Raw genomic sequence first — 14,437 nt, forward strand, 5'->3', positions numbered from 1 at the left:
GCACCAATCACAACACCCTATACAGCATTGGAAAGGACAGTTGCAGCAGATGGACATAGGCTATACAGCTGCCCACCATATACATTAGAAACGTAAAAGAACCTTACCGGAAAAGTTGTCCCTTGTGGGCGTGGGTGTGGCACGGCATGACGGAAAAAAAAGCATTCCTTAAACGTTTGCGCTGGACTGGTGCTGTGTGCTGGGTGCGTGAATAAGGCCAATGGGTGCGGCAATTGCAATTGCGCAGCACCAAGGGGTGTGGCCAATGGGCACAACAAACGGCAACAATCGCGCGGCACATCCCAAAAAAAAAGACGTGCCTTGAGGTTGAGGGCGTGTGGCAAACAAACGTCGGCGTTGGGCCGGGGGTGTGGCCAAGGCCAATGGATGCGGCGATTGCATGGGAGAAAGGGGCGTGGCCAATGGGCGTGGCAAATGCCGGGGCTTAGGCGGGGGCAGACGCGACTGATCGTGCCTGCGTGGACAATAACTGCACAGTATCCTGGGCGCTGTCACACAGTCAACTCTCTGCATAAACAAATTGACACCAGGCGCACAAGATCAACCAGAGATGGAACCGGGCTCAGGCAGCGGATGACGCGACTAAGCGCTCCTGCTGGGACACTAACCTTTGAACTGACTGCACTTTCCCACACGGGCAGCGTCTCCAGCGCGCGCTGTCACCCACTCAACTCTCTGTATCAACGACTTTACACCACAAGCACAACATCAAACAAAACTGGAGCCGGGCCTCAAGCGGGGGATGACGCGATTCAGCCTGCCTGCGGGGACACGAAATTTACAACTGAATGCACTTTCACACACGCTTACCTACGGAAGTGGAGTACATACACACTAGAGACATCTGCTAATACTTCTTACTCCGAGGTACACACAGTATCTGCACACACATGCCTAACTATTGTGACACTTCATGCTAAAAATGTTGTCTACAGCGAGATTTTAAAATAAATTTTCCTTGCCTATTACACACATTTCACACATTCTATTTTATACCCGGACAACGTCGGGACAGGCTGCTAGTATCTGGATAAAATGACAGAAACAACAAAATACCTGTCGGGCGGCACACTATGCTAAGTGTGAGAAGGTGGCCTGATATGCAGTGCTCACTATTCTAGTGAACACTATGTATCAGTCCAGCAACCCTTATTGATGATTGGTTGTAAGTCAACCTTATAGACCAGCTATCCTAGTAGCGTGGATACGAGCAGTCTAAGGCTAAAGACTCGAGAGGGCGTGTTAAGCCAGCTGTTATACCACATATACCCCTTGAACACCAAGTGAAAGGACACCACACAAGTGTTATGAAAATAAACAGTTATTTATTAAGAATCCCAACAGCCCTGTACTCTTTATGAGGACAGGGTACTAAGCACAAACCAAAACTCTTACAAAAATACTTAAGTTAGCACAGTATATACAAATGCCCGAGGGGCACGGAAAACCATATACTCTGAAAGTGGAATGCGAAATTACTAGCAGGTAAGTACAGTACTAATAGGCTTAGGAATCGCTAGGACTTGACTATAGAACCTTCAGATTACTTATAGGAGGCCTAGGGGACTCGGGTGCAGTGTGTGCACTCTCACGCGAGATGCGGGACAAAGTCTATGGTAGCTAGGAATTGCAAAGTTAGTGTTCTCGGGCGAACCCGACCTGGTAGGAGGAAAACGAAAGTGGATTCTGACCCGTGGATAGTGAGGCTATGCTGGGGCACCGAAATGCCGAAGTTACCTAGCCCAGGGGCTGCAGCTGCATAGGACTCAAAGGACGTCGGGAATCCTCGTAGACGGACCAGGAGCCTGGAAGAAAGAAGTTGCTGGCAGGCGACCAGTGAAGAAAGTTCGGTGGATCCAAGCCTGGATCGATGGAAGATGACACCTGAAAGCAGAGGGGACCAAATTCGTGACTACTAGCCAGTAGTCAGTGGGCACCAGGAGGGCACCGGATGGTAGCCACCTCGACTAGGCGAGTGGGTGACGCTGTGCTCGGAGATCTCACGGACCAGGAGGCGTTGTCGGCGACCAGGATGGAGGAGCGAGCTGTCCCACGAAGATTGAAGCTGTCGGCGTCGCTGGACCCAGGATTGGGCAACAAAGCCTTGGCAAATTCAAGCCCACGCGGTGGACCTAAAATGGCGTCTGGAGTGGACCAGGAGGGTCCGGGGTGCCTCTCTTGAAGAAGGAAGCAAGGGCCAGTCTGGAGCAACCAGACCAGCAGCAGTGTTGTCGTCGGGCGTCGTTCAGAAGGCCACAAGCCAGCCGGCTAGTAGCCAAACAACGCGGTGCACAGCAAACAGCAGAAGGGCCCCACGCAGATCGTGGAGATGCAGAGAGGCTGATCTTGGGTGCTGGAGCTGCGCAGGGTTGGGGCTTCTCGGACCCCAAAGCACTCACCAGTGGAAGACTCGGTGGGCTTGTTATGCAGAAGTCGTGCAGTCTTGGCGATCGTCGGTCCCTCGAGGTCTCGTCGCACTCACAGTTCTCAGCTTTGCTGTAGAGGTGAGTAGAGGTCAGAGGTGCCAGGGAAGCCGGGTCTCGTCGAGCTGGGTCGTCGGATTCGTGAAGAAGGACTTGCAGCAGACCGCAGTGTTCTTAGGATGGTGCCCGCTTGATGCAGGGTGACTACTCCTTAGCCACAAGGGAGAATCTTGAAGAAGAAATCGTGAAGTCCTTTCGAAGAAAGTCGTGTCTTGATTCCAAAGATGATCTAATTTGAACAGGGGGCCCGCTCCCATCTTTATACTAAAAAAGGGGGCTGACCCGGTGACTAGGTCCTGCCTATGGGTGGGACTAGGAGGGGGGTGGTTATACCCCTCTACCATGCCGGACTTCCCCAGGCCAGGGGCTGGTGTGCCCCTGGAACTGGTTCAGACCGGCCTATGCATAGTGAGCACCGGGGTGCCACTCAGCAGTCACCTTCCTGAAAAGCCCTGCCTACCCAGGATACACAAAACCATGTCTGGGACGGTGCTAGCACCGCCCCGGACAGGAAACCCTTTGTCCAAGCCTCCCTCGCTGGAAGGACTCCCAGCAGCAGGAGGTCAGACTCGTGTCTGTGGTGGCAGCATCCATTTTGTGGAGCTGAGGCTTCAGTTAACTTTAACCAAGGTTCACAGTTACATACATGTCGTGTCCCTCTAGAAGGGTGGAATGCTAACCCCGTCGCCAGAATTGGCGAGGGGTTAGTATTCCAATTCGTATGACACCTTACTCGACATGTTTTGATAAAGCAATACCAAAGATAGCATTTAACCACGAGGATTATAATGCACTTAAGAGTATATGGTATGCGATATCATGGAACAGCTATTTGGACTTGGTTCCGCAAGCTGCAGACAGGCTCAGCTCATGCCAGAGCACCATCTCACACGATTCCAAGCACTCTGCCTTCAGGATTGTCAAGGCCTGCCATAGGAGTGACTGATAGGAATCTGTGTGTCCATTTTAGGGTTAGGTATAGGTATACTACACCTACAGCAAAGGGTGATTACACGACTTTGCCCCAGCTGTCATGCAGCCAGTTGTGTCAAATTTAGGAGGCCAGCCAGGGGTGGCATAATACATGCTGCAGCCCCTGGCAGCCCTGGGTACACCCATGCCCTGAGTTACAGGGTCTGATAGGGTGGCCCAGTACCAATTGGTAAATGCACCTAGGGTACATGTCGTAATTTAGAAAGAGAACAGCCAGGCTGTGGGTCTGATTGGCAGGCCCACAGCCAGAGAAAGTCGTAAACCAGTGAAACAAAAGCAAAAAATCTGGGTGATCATAGGATTGCAGACCCTACTCTCCTACGTGACCCCCCCCCAAACTTTGGGACAATAAGCTAACCTTGACCAGGTGAGTCTTCTTGTTCTAAGTGGAAATATCTGGAGAGCCCATCGGCATTGCCATGATCAGTACCAGGTCTATGTTCCACTGTAAAGTCCATCCCCTGTAGGGAAATGGACCACCTAAGCAGTTTGGGGTTTTCACCCTTCATCTGATTTAGCCACAAGAGGGGCTTATGGTCGGTCTGAATCTTGAAGTGAGTGCCAAACAAGTATGGCCTCAGCTTCTTCAGGGCCCAAACCACAGCAAAGGCCTCCCTCTCAATAGCTGACCAATTCTTCTCTCTGGGGGTCAGCCTTCTGCTTATGAAAGCAATGGGCTGGTCTTGACCATCAAAATTCAGTTGAGAAAGAACAGCTCCCACACCCAACTCAGAAGCATCTGTTTGGACAATGAATGGTTTGGAGTAGTCTGGACTCTTAAGGATAGGTGCTGTGCACATGGCCTGCTTTAGGTCATCGAATGCTTTTTGACAGCCTGCTGTCCACTGAACCTTTTTTGGCATTTTCTTACTTGTCAGTTCATTTAATGGTGTCACAATGGAACCATAGTTCCTGACAAACTTTCTGTAGTATCCAGTCAGGCCTAAGAAAGCTCGAACCTGAGTCTGGGTGGTTGGAGGAGCCCAGTCCCTGATTGACTGTATTTTGCTCTCCAGTGGCTGAACCTGGCCTCCACCTACAAGGTGGCCCGGGTATACAACCTGTGTCTGCCCTATCTGGCACTTGGTGGCCTTGATAGTGAGGCCTGCTGCTTGCAGAGCCTCTAACACTTTCCTCAGGTGGACCAGGTGATTCTCCCAGGTGGAGCTAAAGACAGCAATATCATCTAGATATGCTGCACAGAAGCCATCCAGCCCAGTAAGGACTTGATTCACCAACCTTTGGAAGGTGGCAGGTGCATTTTTCAGACCAAAGGGCATTACCACAAATTGATAATGCCCACCAGGGGTTGAAAATGCTGTCTTGGGCTTGGCATCCTCAGCTAACCTGATTTGCCAATACCCAGCTGTTAAGTCAAATGTGCTTAAGTAGTTGGCAGAAGCCAATCTATCTATAAGCTCATCTGCCCTTGGTATTGGGTGGGCATCAGTCTTAGTGACTGCATTGAGACCCCTGTAGTCTACGCAAAACCTCATCTCTCTCTTACCACCCTGGGTGTGAGGCTTTGGCACTAGAACTACTGGACTAGCCCAAGGGCTATCTGAGGGTTCAATGACTCCCAACTCCAACATTTTCTGCACTTCCGTTTTTATGCAGTCTCTAACATGATCAGGCTGCCTGTAGATTTTACTCTTGACTGGCAGGCTGTCACCAGTGTCAACCTCATGGGTGCACCAAGTAGTCTGACTGGGGGTCAGAGAAAACATATGTCTGAAAGACTGAAGAACCTGTTTACAGTCTTTCTGTTGATGCTCAGAGAGGCTGCCACAAAAGACAACACCATCTACTGACCCATCATCAGGATTCTGAGTGAGCAGGTCTGGGAGAGGGTCACTCTCTTCCTCCTGTCCCTCATCTATGGCCATGAGCAAGCTCATGTCCTTCCTGTCGACATATGCTTTGAGCCTGTTGACATGGAGTACCCTGTGGGGGCTCCTGGGAGTTCCAAGGTCCACCAGGTAGGTGACCTCTCCCTTTTGCTCAAGAATTGTGTGGGGCCCAGACCATTTGTCTTTGATTGCTGCTGGGGCCACTGGCTCCAACACCCACACCTTCTGTCCAGGCTGGTAAACAGTCAGGACAGCCTTTTGGTCATGCCAAGCTTTTTGAAGTTCTTGACTGGCCTTAAGGTTTTCAGATGCCTTCTCCATATACTCAGCCATCCTGGAGCGGAGACCAAGTACATAGTCCACTATGTTGGTTGCAGGCTTTTTGAGAGGTCTCTCCCATCCTTCCTTCACCAAACACAGGGGGCCTCTCACAGGATGCCCATACAAAAGTTCAAAAGGGCTGTAGCCAACCCCCTTTTGTGGGACCTCTCTGTAAGCAAACAGAAGGCAGGGAATCAGGACATCCCATCTACGCCTGAGCTTTTCAGGTAGTCCATGAATCATCCCTTTTAGGGTCCTGTTGAACCTTTCAACAAGCCCATTGCATTGTGGATGATAGGGTGTAGTGAATTTGTAATTGACACCACATTCCTTCCACATAGCAGTTAAGTAGCTTGACATGAAGTTTGCACCTCTGTCAGAGACAACCTCCTTAGGGAAGCCCACTCTGGAGAACACTCCAACTAGGGCCCTTGCCACCACAGGTGCTGTGGTGGTCCTAAGTGGAATAGCTTCAGGATACCTGGTGGCATGATCCACTACCACCAGTATAAACTTGTGCCCTGATGCTGTCTGGGGTTCCATTGGACCAACAATGTCAATCCCCACTCTTTCAAAGGGCACCCCCACCACAGGCATTGGTATAAGGGGGGCCTTTGTTGTGCCACCTGACTTACCACTGGCTTGGCAAGTGACACAGGAGCGACAAAACTCCTTGGTATCCTCATTCATGTGAGGCCAGTGAAAGTGTGAGACAAGCCTGTCCCAAGTCTTTGTCTGGCCTAAGTGACCTGCTAAGGGAATCTCATGGGCCAAGGTAAGTAGGAAACCTCTCTGAGACAAGGGTACAACCAGCCTCCTGGTCATGCCAGGCTTGGGGTCTCTTGACTCAGTGTACAGGAGTCCATCTTCCCAGTATACCTTGTGGGTACCTGTGGCGTTCCCAGCAGCCTCAGCAGCAGCCTGCTGTCTGAGGGGTTCAAGAGAAGGGCAGTCTAACTGGTCCTTCCCCAGGTCTTCCCTTGAGGGTCCCCCTGAACCCAAGAATTCAACTTGATCAAGTTCAAACTCTCTAGGCTCAGTTTCCCTCAATTCCTGTAGGTCAGCCTCCTCTGAGACTTGATCCACAACCTGGGGCAAGGGGGAAGGCACAGCCTTAACCCTACTGCTCTTTTTCTTGGAAGGTGTCTGGTCCATTGTTCCAGGATCCAGCACCTGTTCAGTGGGGCATTTCCTGACCTGTGGCCTGGTCACAGCAAACACATGTGCTGGCAAGCCTAACATTTCCATGTGAGTCCTCTGCTCCACTTCTGACCATTGTGATGACTCCAAATCATTGCCCAACAAACAATCCACTGGGAGGTCTGAACTAACTACAACCTTCTTTTGGCCAGTTACCCCTCCCCAGGAGAAAGCTACAATTGCCATACTGTGACTGGTAGTGACATTGCTTGCATTGGTCACCAGGAAATCTGTACCTGGCATGATCTGTCCAGGGTCCACAAAGTTAGGTGTCACCATTGTGACACTGGCACAAGTGTCCCTATAGGCCTGAGCCATTTTTCCATTAATGAAAGGTGTCTGTCTGTATTTGCCCAAGGTATTGGGACTTATGTCAGGGGACATATCCATATCCCCTGTACTGACAAGGACAGCCTGAGTGAGTGTACCAACTAAGTTGTCACACCCCTCAGAACCCAGGGTTAACCCTACTAAACCCTTGGGAGGTGCACTACCACTGCTGACTGTACTAGGGGGCACAGGTGCCTTAGGGGCTGCAGTGGCAGGAGTCTGCCCTCCTCCTTTCTTGGTGCACTCACTAAACCAGTGAGTTTTACTTTTGCAGTATTGGCACCACCTTTTAGATTGGCCTTCTTGGTTTTTCTTCTTCTGGGGAGCCTGACCCCCACCCTCTTTGGGTTGTTGGGGACCTGTCGAAGACTTCTGGTCATTTTGTTCCCCCTTAGAATCTTTACCCTTCTGGTCTGCTTTCTTCTGACCACCTTGATTCTGGCCCTGGTTCTGTTTAACTCTTGTTCTAACCCATCTGTCTGCCTTCTTTCCCAATTCTTGGGGAGAGGTCAGATCTGAGTCAACAAGATGCTGATGCAACAACTGGTTCTGACAATTGTTTAAAATTTGTTCTCTCATCATCAAATTGTACAATCCTTTATAATCAGTAACCTTACTGCCCAGCAACCAGCCCTCAAAAGCCTTAGTGGCACAATCTACAAAGTCAGACCAATCTTGAGACTGAGTTTTCTGGGTATCCCTGAACAGCACTCTGTACTGCTCAGTGGTTAGGCCAAACCCTTCAACCAGTGTGTTTTTCAAGACTTGGTAATTGTTAGCATCCTCCACTCTTGTAGTGAGGAGCTTATCTCTACCTTTGCCTTCAAAGGAGAGCCACAAGATAGCTGCCCACTGAGTCTGGGGAACACCCTGCACAGTGCAGGCCCTCTCCAGAGCAGTCATCCATTTGTGGATGTCATCCCCTTGTTTAAAGGGGGGCACTATCTTACCTAGGTGTTTTGTATCAAAACCCCTTTCCCTATTGCTAGGTACAATGCTGCCACCAGTGGGGACTACCCCACTTAACTGTTGCTCTCTAGCAAAGGCAAGCCTTTCTTTGGCTAGGGCAAGTTCTTCCCTTTCAATCCTCAGATTGGCTGCCCTTTCTTTAGCTTCGTACACTCTCCTCTGAGGGGAAGTCATCCCTCTTTGAGAAGAGTTGTGAGAGCCATTGGTTTGAAGGGATCTGCCAGAGCCTCTTGACAGAGATCTGGCTCGTCCATTCCCAATGTTAAGCTGACCTGATAGTGGCCCCAGGGGTCCCCCAGTACCACTGTCATGTTTGCTTAAGTTGGACCTGGTTAGTCTAACGACTTCTACCTGTCCCTTGTCTGCCTCATCCCCAGAGGGATCCTCATCCTCATCCTCCTCCCCATTTTCGTTCTCAATGGAGAGGTGGATCAGGTCAGGGTCTCCTCTGGTTCCCTCAAGGGGAGGCATGCCTCCTTCTGGATTAGAAGGGCTAAGAAGTCTCTCAGCCTTTCTGGCATCATAAGTCTCTAGGAGACCAATCAGAAAGGAGGTGGTGGGGTTAGCCCCTTGCTTAATCTTCCTAGAGGTACATACTTGTCGTAACTCATGGAAGCTAAACACAGTATATCTTGAAGGAATGACCTGTGGAGGGTCAACTGACACAAGGGGAGACTCAGTGTTTCCTCCTTTGTCCGACATACTGTTTCTAGTGTGGTGTAAGTGATGCACCTACCTACACTATGTGTTTACCTACTGATCCCTTGCTAAGAGTTGCAGCCAAGGTGTGCTAAGCCTTGAGGAGCTGCAACAGCTGGTTCAGTAGAACTCAGAGTATTCTAAGCTTGGTTATATGTACTAACAGTACTTATGTGATCTTTCAACAAGATATTCTTAGGATACGTGTGGTAAAACAACAGCAAGCTCAAATCCCAACCGCTGCTCACCAATGTGAGAAGGTGGCCTGATATGCAGTGCTCACTATTCTAGTGAACACTATGTATCAGTCCAGCAACCCTTATTGATGATTGGTTGTAAGTCAACCTTATAGACCAGCTATCCTAGTAGCGTGGATACGAGCAGTGTAAGGCTAAAGACTCGAGAGGGCGTGTTAAGCCAGCTGTTATACCACATATACCCCTTGAACAGCAAGTGAAAGGACACCACACAAGTGTTATGAAAATAAACAGTTATTTATTAAGAATCCCAACAGCCCTGTACTCTTTATGAGGACAGGGTACTAAGCACAAACCAAAACTCTTACAAAAATACTTAAGTTAGCACAGTATATACAAATGCCCGAGGGGCACGGAAAACCATATACTCTGAAAGTGGAATGCGAAATTACTAGCAGGTAAGTACAGTACTAATAGGCTTAGGAATCGCTAGGACTTGACTATAGAACCTTCAGATTACTTATAGGAGGCCTAGGGGACTCGGGTGCAGTGTGTGCACTCTCACGCGAGATGCGGGACAAAGTCTATGGTAGCTAGGAATTGCAAAGTTAGTGTTCTCGGGCGAACCCGACCTGGTAGGAGGAAAACGAAAGTGGATTCTGACCCGTGGATAGTGAGGCTATGCTGGGGCACCGAAATGCCGAAGTTACCTAGCCCAGGGGCTGCAGCTGCATAGGACTCAAAGGACGTCGGGAATCCTCGTAGACGGACCAGGAGCCTGGAAGAAAGAAGTTGCTGGCAGGCGACCAGTGAAGAAAGTTTGGTGGATCCAAGCCTGGATCGATGGAAGATGACACCTGAAAGCAGAGGGGACCAAGTTCGTGACTACTAGCCAGTAGTCAGTGGGCACCAGGAGGGCACCGGATGGTAGCCACCTCGACTAGGCGAGTGGGTGACGCTGTGCTCGGAGATCTCACGGACCAGGAGGCGTTGTCGGCGACCAGGATGGAGGAGCGAGCTGTCCCACGAAGATAGAAGCTGTTGGCGTCGCTGGACCCAGGATTGGGCAACAAAGCCTTGGCAAATTCAAGCCCACGCGGTGGACCTAAAATGGCGTCTGGAGTGGACCAGGAGGGTTCGGGGTGCCTCTCTTGAAGAAGGAAGCAAGGGCCAGTCTGGAGCAACCAGACCAGCAGCAGTGTTGTCGTCGGCCGTCGTTCAGAAGGCCACAAGCCAGCCGGCTAGTAGCCAAACAACGCGGTGCACAGCAAACAGCAGAAGGGCCCCACGCAGATCGTGGAGATGCAGGGAGGCTGATCTTGGGTGCTGGAGCTGCGCAGGGTTGGGGCTTCTCGGACCCCAAAGCACTCACCAGTGGAAGACTCGGTGGGCTTGTTATGCAGAAGTCGTGCAGTCTTGGCGATCGTCGGTCCCTCGAGGTCTCGTCGCACTCACAGTTCTCAGCTTTGCTGTAGAGGTGAGTAGAGGTCAGAGGTGCCAGGGAAGCCGGGTCTCGTCGAGCTGGGTCGTCGGATTCGTGAAGAAGGACTTGCAGCAGACCGCAGTGTTCTTAGGATGGTGCCCGCTTGATGAAGGGTGACTACTCCTTAGCCACAAGGGAGAATCTTGAAGAAGAAATCGTGAAGTCCTTTCGAAGAAAGTCGTGTCTTGATTCCAAAGATGATCTAATTTGAACAGGGGGCCCGCTCCCATCTTTATACTAAAAAAGGGGGCTGACCCGGTGACTAGGTCCTGCCTATGGGTGGGACTAGGAGGGGGGTGGTTACACCCCTCTACCATGCCGGACTTCCCCAGGCCAGGGGCTGGTATGCCCCTGGAACTGGTTCAGACCGGCCTATGCGTAGTGAGCACCGGGGTGCCACTCAGCAGTCACCTTCCTGAAAAGCCCTGCCTACCCAGGATACACAAAACCATGTCTGGGACGGTGCTAGCACCGCCCCGGACAGGAAACCCTTTGTCCAAGCCTCCCTCGCTGGAAGGACTCCCAGCAGCAGGAGGTCAGACTCGTGTCTGTGGTGGCAGCATCCATTTTGTGGAGCTGAGGCTTCAGTTAACTTTAACCGGGGTTCACAGTTACATACATGTCGTGTCCCTCTAGAAGGGTGGAATGCTAACCCCGTCGCCAGAATTGGCGAGGGGTTAGTATTCCAATTCGTATGACACCTTACTCGACATGTTTTGATAAAGCAATACCAAAGATAGCATTTAACCGCGAGGATTATAATGCACTTAAGAGTATATGGTATGCGATATCATGGAACAGCTATTTGGACTTGGTTCCGCAAGCTGCAGACAGGCTCAGCTCATGCCAGAGCACCATCTCACACGATTCCAAGCACTCTGCCTTCAGGATTGTCAAGGCCTGCCATAGGAGTGACTGATAGGAATCTGTGTGTCCATTTTAGGGTTAGGTATAGGTATACTACACCTACAGCAAAGGGTGATTACACGACTTTGCCCCAGCTGTCATGCAGCCAGTTGTGTCAAATTTAGGAGGCCAGCCAGGGGTGGCATAATACATGCTGCAGCCCCTGGCAGCCCTGGGTACACCCATGCCCTGAGTTACAGGGTCTGATAGGGTGGCCCAGTACCAATTGGTAAATGCACCTAGGGTACATGTCGTAATTTAGAAAGAGAACAGCCAGGCTGTGGGTCTGATTGGCAGGCCCACAGCCAGAGAAAGTCGTAAACCAGTGAAACAAAAGCAAAAAATCTGGGTGATCATAGGATTGCAGACCCTACTCTCCTACACTAAGCACAAACTTTTAGCTTACTTGTTGTAAGCCATGCCCTTAATCACATTGGCAACGCCCCCTTGAGAGACCCCTCAGTATTTTCATCCCACCTAAAGCCCTGGGCACAGGGTCAAGACTGTTTTGCATTTCTGGGTTTGAACTGGGGTGACGAAGTGAGCTAAAGAACGATGATGGATTCAACCCAGATCTATGACTGGGGGTGAGTGTCTGAAAAGTTTAGCGCTCTGTCCATCATTTCCTTGTGTTTGCTTAGGCACAATAATGTCCAGGTATGATAGCAAGTCAGTTTCTCTGCTCTTCCAAGTTTATCCATTGCACGTTTATATGTTGAGGTAGCAGTTTGAGGGACAGATTTATTTAGAAGAAAGCAATGCTGAAGTTTTTGCAGTGGGTGTTCATATGTGCTAGGAGTCTATTGGGTGACATCATTGGGATCGCTTTCTATTTGAAGATCAATGTGGGAAAAATCATGGGTGTTTCAGGGTTTGATAGATGAGCTCAAGGTCCAACTGGCACCAAATAAAGTAGAGGAGCCCACCTTATGACGTGCAGTCATAGGAATTGAGCTGGTATCTTAGGAAATAGAAGGTAGGCTTCCAAGGAATTACCTCAGATGGATGATGTTTTGCTGTTGGAAAAGTTCAAGAAGATACAAAGCCTGTTGAGATATGTGAAGTCTTACTTTGTGCCTGTTGGTTAGTGAGGGCTGAAAGAACATATTCGAAGGTATATGGTGAGGTAAATGTCAGACGATATTGGCAAGAGATTAAGTTGGTTGTAGCTGCTAAGATGTTCAACGGGGTTGCTTGATGCACAACAATTTTAAGCCAAGTGAGAACAATGACACAACAGATGCTTTGTCTCGTTCACAGTGGCTGAGATTCTGTGGTCTAGAGCTGCAGTCCAATGGTCACAGACTTCAGAAGATTCAAGAGCTTTGGGAACAAGTTGGGCTTCAGAGGAAGAACTTTGAAATGTTGCTATTCTGCACTTGCACATTAAGGATGCAACTAGTGGAGATGCTAGTTGGAAAGTGTCTGGGGGCATCAGTGTGGGCAGTGTCTCAAGGCCAACAGCCTGATTGGCTGCTTATTACACTTTTCCTGCATCTAGTGCTACACAAAGAGAGCTACACGACAGCAAATGTGTGAATTATTGCACTACGGAGGAAAATGTTTGATCTGATCCTCACTTGTTGTTCCATCTTACAGCCAGCTGTGAGCAGTGTCTCAATGCTGATTTCCTGATTGGCTACTAGTCTGGTTTCTCACTCTTCTAACTTGTAATAATAACAATATGACCACCTTTATGGTTTGATTATTCAGAATCAATACAAAAATGAATGTCATGATAAACCCAATCATTATACAATTTAAAAGGATTAACTGATTCATCACAATAAAAAGGGTTAGAAAAAAGCAGTCATTGTCATGGTTTAAGCATAAAAGTCATGACTTGTTTGTTGTGACAAATTGTCTTTTGATGGCCCTCAGTGCTGATGATTCAGCCATTGCTCCAAGCTTAGTTAGCATTTGATAGGCGTATAAATTTGACAAGCTTACCCCATTACCCATTCTGACTCCAAATTACTAGTCGCCTGCAAGTACATATCTCCAATGTTTAAAAATATGGTCGTAGCAGCTTTTACAGGTGGTCTAATAACTCCGGACAGGAGCATAAAATATGTAATATTGTTTCACTTCTGTAGCCAAAGAGTCCCCACATTTCTGTTGACCAAGTCTGTTCCAATTTAGGGATTAGATCATAATGGACTAGCCACCATTATGGCAAGATAAAAAGTTCAATTTAGGAGGTTCTGAAAAAGGAGTGCCGAGATTGCCTTAAGGTCTTCTTTTTACACAGGTTTATCACCATCCACGCTTGTGTTTCTTTTGCAAATTCATGGTTGTCTGGATGGTTAGCTTTACTGAAAGGTTTACCAATGTTTTGAATTCCTTTATTGTGGCTGTGGATGCCCAAAGATTAGGTAATTGGAGAGTCTCCAAAGCCTTAAGTGCTTGTGACATGCATTGTTTGTATTTGAGTGTTTGTGCCATGTATTGTTTGGCTTAGGTCTTATTATTTCTTGCCAGCTTTTGCTACTTAATGTGTTATTTGGAGCGTCTTTCCAGGCAAGTTGTTGTTTAGTCAGGCCAAATTTCATAGGATTTGTGCCTGCGGGGTTTTGTTATGAAGCTGAGATATGGTTTGGTGTCTTTTGGCTTCTCTATATGTCCAGAATTGTGCTTTATTTCCCACATAACATCTCTGTTCCAAGTGCTATTGTGGATAGTAGTTTTGCTTTTATAATCCTCTAAAGTGGTTTAAATTACAAGCTATTTATCTTTAGATTTATAGTTCTAAATCCCTCTGTTAGATAGTTTGCCTTTGCTTGTAATGCTAAGAAATCATCCAGTGCTTAATTTGTAAAAGTGCCAGGGCGCTAGTTAGGAGGCCACCACAGTTTGCACCACACATTGCCACTGCACTTACTCAACTACTAACCATCATACTGCTACAAGTGTGACAATTCAGAGTGTCCGAAGCCGCCAAAGCTTTAAGAATGGCTACGGTGCTAGGTATTAGTTGTTTTGAGT

Source organism: Lissotriton vulgaris, chromosome 3_1 (assembly GCF_964263255.1).
Source record: "Lissotriton vulgaris chromosome 3_1, aLisVul1.2, whole genome shotgun sequence".
NCBI classification, from domain to species: Eukaryota; Metazoa; Chordata; class Amphibia; order Caudata; family Salamandridae; genus Lissotriton; species Lissotriton vulgaris.